The 7,807-nt window shown below is 43.9% G+C and overlaps 1 pseudogene; it reads left to right on the top strand.

Moving 5' to 3' along the window:
• Window positions 1-3,630: 3,630 nt before the first annotated feature.
• LOC123824990 lies at window positions 3,631-7,355 on the top strand (annotated as a pseudogene).
• The last annotated feature ends 452 nt before the right edge of the window (window positions 7,356-7,807 follow it).

Raw genomic sequence — 7,807 nt, 5'->3', positions numbered from 1 at the left:
TTTGCATAAAAAGAAAAATTGATTCCCTCACAAAATACTCTAATAAATATATCACAGTGGACAAATTAAAATGGCTAAGGAGCTTAACAACACTCTTCTCGTATCTCCTCCCTGCCTTCCAATAGCATTGGCTTTTGCTGTAGAGCTCATTGGCCCTTATTCCCAGGGCAACTTGCCAGTCAAGAATTAACAGTGCAGAATGCAGCAAGGGAAGCAGAGCAGCGAGCAGGAAAAATCATGTCCTGCAGCAGGGCACAGTGCCCTCCACTCCTGTCCACAAACCCCCCGCCCCCGCAGTGTTCCCGGGGTTCAATGCGGAAAAGCAACTTCCTTCCTCTTCCCTGCCATGCTCTCCACCCAACTTCTCCATATCTGGGATCTCAAACCAGCCAAGAAGGTGTGGAAATGGAATTTAAGATGTGCTGTGTTGCTTCCCAGGGGGAAATTGAAGCTATAACCCCCAACTAGAGCAATTATGATTTTCCAGTGAGGGTGGGGAACCGTGATTATGTATAAAAAACAACACACCTTTAGGGAGTTTTTTAAATTTGTTGTGTACCATACTTTGTGTGCACTATGGTGAGTGCCTGCACCCCTCCTGGCTTCTGTGACATTTCCACATGCCTACAACTGCTGCACAAAGATGCCAAGTTCATGTGACGCGTGTTGACACCACCCTGGGCGGGTGAGCCTTGAGCAGCTGTCCAGCACGTGTTTCCAAAGGTTTGCAGTATGTACTCGTCAGAGAATGTCCACAGGAGTCTAGTAAAACATTTTACCCTGTCTTTCCCTTTAGTTCCTCTCTACACGTGCACGTGGGAGTTGTGAGCTGAGTGTGTGAAACAGGATGAGTGAAATGAAATCTGCCCCTTGAGTTGATGCAGGAGGTTCTTACTGGGGGAGATGCAAAGAGAAACTTCTAGAGTCTACAAATACAGTGCCAAGCCAATGGGCCATTGAATTGTGTGTAATGGGATAGCCTCAATAGTCTAATCTTTCAAAACGTGTTTCACCACCAATTATTGCCAAAATCCAAAAAGTATTGGAGAATTGTTACAGAACACAACAAGGGGAGGGGGCCTGGGATGATATACTATTATTGAAAGAAGGCCCCGGGTCCGTTATGTCCGCCGCCCTAGGAAAGACGTCTCTCAATGCCAGAGATTCGTGAAAAGGAAAGGAAATGTTTATTTAATGCTATACTAACTTAAAGTAGTGACCTAATGTCTTTATCAAAAATCCTAAAGTCCCTAAAAACACCCACAAACACACACAGTCCTTCCTTCTTTCCCCCTTTGCCCAGTCCAGAGTACTGTATCTCAGGAAAGGAAATAGAAGTCCATGGCTCAGGCAGTCCTCTGGTTCTTAGTTTGTTTTCCATCTCAACCGGGAGACCTCCCTGGGTTCCCGGCACCCTCAGCTGAGTCGCCAGGATCTCTGCTAAAACCAGGTAGTGGTTCCCCCTTCTAAAGCTGTGGGGGTCCCCACTCTGGCACAGGCACGTGGTCCTCTCTCCCAGGGCCACGGGAGTCTCCACTCTGTCAAGGCCGTGTGGTTCTCCCTCCTCAGGGCTGCGGAAAGGGAGAGTCCCCACTCTGTCCAAAGCTGAGTGGTTCCCCCCCTTAATGGCTGCCATGTCTGGGTTTAAATCCCCCGCGCCAATCTTCTTCTGCAGCCCCATTTCCGACTCCTCCTCCACTTGGGCACACTTGCCCTCAATCCGCTGTCTTCTCCAGCTTTTCTGGTCACCATCGTGGGTCTGGGCAGGTGTCACCCCATGTCATGGAGCCAATCTTCTCCCAGCTCCCACGCAGGCACTGTAACTCAGGGGACCTGGCCCCCAGTCACATCTTTGGGGGGGAGATCCCTTTCCATCCCCCTGGCCTTGAGCATGGCCATAGCTATTTAGCATATCTAAGTGACCAGCCAAAGTCTATAAGTATGCTAAATGACCATGCCATGGATTAGCTGCAAAGCTGCCCTGCATGTTCTTGCTCTGTGTGCCCCTTCCCCCCAACTCACACCTGTGGGGGAAGGGGTGAAGACACCTTAAAATCTCCTGGACACCTTAAGTTCTGGACCCCATTTCAAATGCCTATTTGGGGTCCCCCCTCTTGGCTGCACCCTGTAACAGAATCAGTCGCTATTTTTCCTTTTCTTTTTTCGTTCTTCTTCTCTTTCTTTCTTAAATAAGTTTGGCCCATGTGCTGCAGACCACCTTCAAGTTACCTATGTTTCAGGATGTGCTAGAAACACTGGAATGTTATTTAACATCACCAGTGCAAACTCTCAATGCGTGGTGCCTAGTGTTAGGCCGAAGTTGTTCAAGAAACCAGACGGACGCAGCGAGCTAAGCAGCAATGGTTTATTAGTGGGGGGAAAAGAGGAAAAAGTGGGGCCCACTAAGGGGGGTTGGGAAGCCAACCAAGGGAGGTTAAGACTCTTCTCCCGTGTCCTTGGAGTGGGGTTTTCAAGCGCAAAAGCCACACATGGGGTGACGGGAGTGTTAGTGTCTGATTGGTCATTCTGGGCTGCTGAGTTAAGGTGTCGGGATGTCATTGGCTGGGGCTAGTTGCCATGCACCGTCTCTGCTGACCATTGTTCTTTATACCCCTTGTCAGCCTGTGGTATGTATGCCCCAATAAGCTGACAACAACCTTAACCAAGCATTGGTTTGTCCTGAGTGGGGTCAGCAGACAGTTTCCTAATCCTGGCTGGGTCTGTCACCTAGCTGATTTGAAGAAGTTAACTTCCTATTCCATCATGAGCCAATCAAGTTCTCAGTTAATATTTGAAATATGGTGACAAATGAAACACATCCTTTTTAAAGTTGATTTTGAAATCTTGTTGAGACAACCAATAATTATTGTGCATCCACTATATATGTGGCTTATTTGGGTGAGGTGCCAGACTTTCCTTTTGTATGGATCAGCCCTCCCAAGATTTTGTTAGCCCATTGCTCTGCCACCCTCCCCCCCCATCCCAGGACAGTATTCTGCTTGCTGCCCTAGGCACAGAGAACATGGCTTTGTCATTTAGAGTGGCTTCCTCAGCAGCTGATGTGATTCAGGAAGATGGTTTTAAGAGCCTAAACACCCCCATTTCCTCTCCTTGCCCCACTCTCACCTAGATCTTTATACATGGTGTTCTACTCCGGAGTAACTTGAAATACTATTTAAAGCTTCATTACTTTGTGCTTATTCCCCAAAAGGATATAACTGATTTTTCTTCTTTTAATAAGGGAGGCCTTTGAAAAACATATCTATTTATATTATAAAAGAATGGTAAGGTTTGAGTAAAGTGATTTAAATGTAAAAGATAGATCCAAGATGGCTGCAGAGTAGCTGGAAGCTCCATCCACTTGCTCCCAAACCAGCCCTGAGCCAGAGATACTTTGTGCTTTTGGGGGAGGGGAAGCACACAGAGAACAGGCTCCCAGGGCTCAGTGCTGCAGTGAGGGAACCTCTTTTAAAAGAGGAGTCCAAGCAGACTCCAGACTCAGCAGGGACCCAGTGCTTTCATGCACTTGCAGGCACGTGCAGTGGTTCTGCCAACAAAGAACTCTGATGGGCAGAGTCATGCTGAAGGGACTCTGGGGCCCGAGCTAGGACAGCTGGCAAACACGGGACGATGCAGAATGGAGAGTTCGGGCCTGAGTCTCCTGTGAGAGTGGCAGGCTGCAGACTGGATGGCCAGGAATTCAATGCCTGAGATTAGCTGCAGCCAGGAAGTTCCCTTTACAGGCGGGCATGCCCAGCCCCTGCAGGGGGATTACAGGCATTGCAGATCAGTGAGGCCAAGCTCAGTAGTTCTCTGCTGTAAAGCTCTGAAAGGGCCTTTTCTATCAGACACTATGAGCTACAATGTTTCTCTGGCCTTGATGCTCTGAAACCAGCAGAGCAGATATTAGAGACAGATGCAACAAGGGGTGTTCAGGGGCCCTCCAGCCTCTGTGCCTAGACAGAGCTGCCGTCTGTACCAAGCAGGAAAGAGCTGCTCCTTTTATACAGATTGGCCTCTCACAGGAAACAGAGAGTTAATTCACCAGAAACCATACAGTATTGGAAAGATTCTGGGACAGACCAGGTCGTGTAATGAGTGGGCGGGGAAACACTCCCACCATATTCCCTGAAAACCGAACAGCGCCCCCAGGGGTGACCCAGGGTTCCCATCCTCCCAATCACAATAGATGCCGCCTCTGGAGACTGGTGAAGGAAGTGCAGGCAGTCCTCTGGGGTCATTGAATTAACCACTACTGGTCCCTGGTCCCTGATGGAAAGCTGGCTGGGCAGAACAGTAAGGACCAGCCAAATCTGAAAGAGACAGTCACAGAATGGATCACTTATAGTCTGCAACAGGCTTCCTAGGGACAGACTAGGACACTCTCTGACATTACTAAGGGTGAATACAAAAAGAGAAGACAATGCTATATACTGGCGATGAATTCCACTGCAGTCTTCATTATTTGAGTTATTTTCTCTCGTGCATAGCTTTTTAACATTCATTTCTTTTCCTTCAAGTTTGTGCCTATTATTTCACAAGTTTTTATATTTTAGCTTATTTCAAATTTCATATTTTTCTCCTCCCTTCTCTTACTCCATTTTAACTTCTTCCTTCCTCTTTTATTTTCCTTTTAAATTTTATTTTTTCTCTGGTTATGACTTGTTTCTATTCCATATTCTCACTACTTCCCCCACTCCAGCCTCTCACAACCATTTTTCTTGTCATTAGTCATCTCACATTCTTTTTCCCATTCTTAAAATACCCTTATTCTCTCAGTCTTCACTAGTTGATTGTTGATATGGTGGTTGTTGAATTTCTTCAATTTTATTACTAGATTGTCGCTTTTTTATTTTAAATCTTAAATTTTACCGTTTCTCTTTCCTCCTCCATTTTGCCTTCCTGCTGCCCTTTCTTTCTTTTCTTTTTTTTTCATTTTATATTTTACTCTTTCCTTGTCTTAGCCTGGTTTTCATTCCTCACTTTTAGTATTTCTTCTTTCTCTGTCCTCTCAAAATCACTTTCTTTTCCTCTAGATATTTCATAAGCTTTTTTTTCTTCCTTTTCTCCCTTTTATTCCCATTCCACTGGTATTAATCTTTGCTAATTTGTAGTTGGCATTGCTGTGGTGGATCTTTTTCTCCAGATTGGTTCTTATTTTTTTTCACTATTGTAAAATTTGGTTTAAACCTTATACTATTATCTTTCCTTTTCTTACTTCATTTTGCCTTCTTCCCCCCCTTTTAATGATGATGTAAATTATATTTTCTTTCTTTCTTCACTTTGTTTCTATTTCCTACTCATATTATTTCTCCTCCCTCTAGCTGCTCAAAATCATTTTCCTTTCAATTAGTCATCTCATTTGTGTTTTCCCTTTCTTATAATAGTCTTAATCTGTTTATACCTTTATTAATATTTGCTCATTTGCTGTTGGTATGTGGCTGTGGGTGGGGGTAATTACTTCGAGTGTCAGTTTTGTTTCCTGGGTTGTTTTGTTTTTTTCTGGCAGCACCTGTACAACAGCATGCGAGACGTGGTAGGTGAAGTGACTCTCAGTCAGTCAGCCAGAGGGAAGAACCCACCAAAGACTGACCGAACAACAATCAAAACCCAATTACAACAACAAGGCCTATATTAAGGTCAAAAAGGACTTTGCAAGAGCATCCAGCTCAGGAGATCAAGGAGACTGCACCATTGAGTCCCATTTACCACAGAAAGTCACACCATGAAGACAGGGAGTCAAAGCAGATCAATCTAATATGTAGAAAAAATTGAGAAGAGTCACCTAAAATGGGGAGACAAAGAGATAATACTCAATTAAAAGGAAAGGAGGAATTCCTAGAAAGAGTACTAAATGAAACTGAGGCAAGCAATCTATCAGATATTCAGTTCAAAATAGTGGTTATAAGGCTGCTCAAAGAGCTCAGTGAGAACTACTAGGAACTCTATGGAAGCTACAAAGAACTTACTGGGAAATACATCAGCATAAAAAAGGACATAGAAACTATCAATAAGAGCCAGTAGGAAATGAAGAATACACTAGAAGGAATTAAAACCAGGCTATATGAAGCACAGAATAGAATCAGTGAGCGGAAGAACAAGAAGAAAAAAATTTCCAGACCAAGCAACAAAAGGAAAAAGAAAAGCTAAAAAGAATAAGGATGGTTTAAGGGAGCTGACAGACAACATGACAAGTAATAATATTCATATCATAGAGATACCAGAAGGAGAAAAGGAGCAAAGGGTAGAAAACCTGTTTGAAAAAGTAATAGAAGGAAACTTCCCTAACTTGAGGAGGGAAAAATTCATACCAATCCAGAAAGCACAGAGAGTCCCAACCAAGAGAAACCAAAGAGGCCCACTTCAAGACACATCAATAATTAAAATGGCAAAATTTAAAGACAAAGAGAGAATCTTAAAGGCAGAAGGGAGAAACAGTGAGTAACACACAAGCAAGCTCTGTTAAGGCTATTTATTAGCTGGTTTCTTAACAGAAACACTACAAGCCAGAAATGAATGGCAAGCAATATTCCAAGTAATGAAAAGCAAAGGCCTGCAACCAAAACTGCTCTACCTAGCAAGGCTCTCATTAAAAATGGAACGTGAAATAAGGAGCTTCCCAGAGGAAAAAAAAGGCTAAAAAACACATCTCCACCAAACCAGCATTGCAAGAGATGTTAAAGGGATTGCTTTAAGAAGCTGAAGGGGTGTGTGGGAGAGAGAGAGAGAGAGAGAGAGAGAGAGAGAGGAACACAGGTATAAGGGGGAAAATGGCAATGAATAAGTATCTATCAATAATAACCTTAAATATAATGGATTAAATGCTCCAGTCAAAAGACACAGGATAGCTGAGTGGGTAAGAAAACATAACCAGTGTATATGCTGTCTACAAGTGACCCAATGAAGAACAAAAGATCTACACAGACAGAAAGTGAAGGGATGGAAAAAAATATTCCAACAAATAGATATGAAAAAAAGTTGGGGTAGTAGTACTTATATTAGACAAAATAGACTTCAAAACAAAAGTGATAAAAAGAGAAAAGAAGGTCACTACATAATATTTAAGGGGGGATGCACTCGTGGTGGCGGCAGCAGGCATACTCTCAACATAGAGAATAACACTGGTCAGTCCATGGACCTGTATGTGCCGCAGGATTGTGCCACCAGTAACCACATCATCGGTGACATGCGTCCATCCAAATGAACATGGCCAAAGCTGACCAGGTGACAGGCAGGTTCAACGGCCAGTTTAAAATCTATGCTACTTGTGTGGGGCTATTCACAGGATGAGTAAGTCAGATGACTCCATCCTCCAACTGGCCAAGGTTGGCATCATAATCTCAAAGAACTTCTGACTGAGGAGCAATACAGATGTGAGATTTCGCACAAATAAACAGTGAGCCCCCCCCCCCCAAAAAAAAACAACTACTTATGGGAATAGTCTGTGGGTGAACTCTATCCAGCAGTGTTCTCCCAGCCCCTGAAGATGAGAACAAATCTACTAAGACATGATCTGCTTGGGGAGAAAAGGCTGGCCAATCTCTCAGAGAAGAAGGGCCTCAACCCTCTTTCTCAGTGAGCTTTTATTGAGTTTAGTTTGCATAGATATACATAGCTTGCATGTAAGGTTTACAGATAACATTTCTGGGATCACTGGGATCCTTTTGAGTCAGGGTATGTAGACAGGGTATGTAGACAGGGTGCTAATCAACTGTAAAACCTTGGGAAGCCAACTTATTTTGCGTTTAGACCCTTAACATTTAAAGTAAAGGCATTCTTAGCAAAGCAGGTTTCACAAGATTTTATG

The sequence above is a fragment of the Phyllostomus hastatus genome, unplaced genomic scaffold, assembly GCF_019186645.2.
Source record: "Phyllostomus hastatus isolate PE091 unplaced genomic scaffold, TTU_PhHast_1.1 phas_contig_1, whole genome shotgun sequence".
Lineage (NCBI taxonomy): Eukaryota > Metazoa > Chordata > Mammalia > Chiroptera > Phyllostomidae > Phyllostomus > Phyllostomus hastatus.
This window is presented reverse-complemented; position numbering and strand designations above follow the sequence as displayed.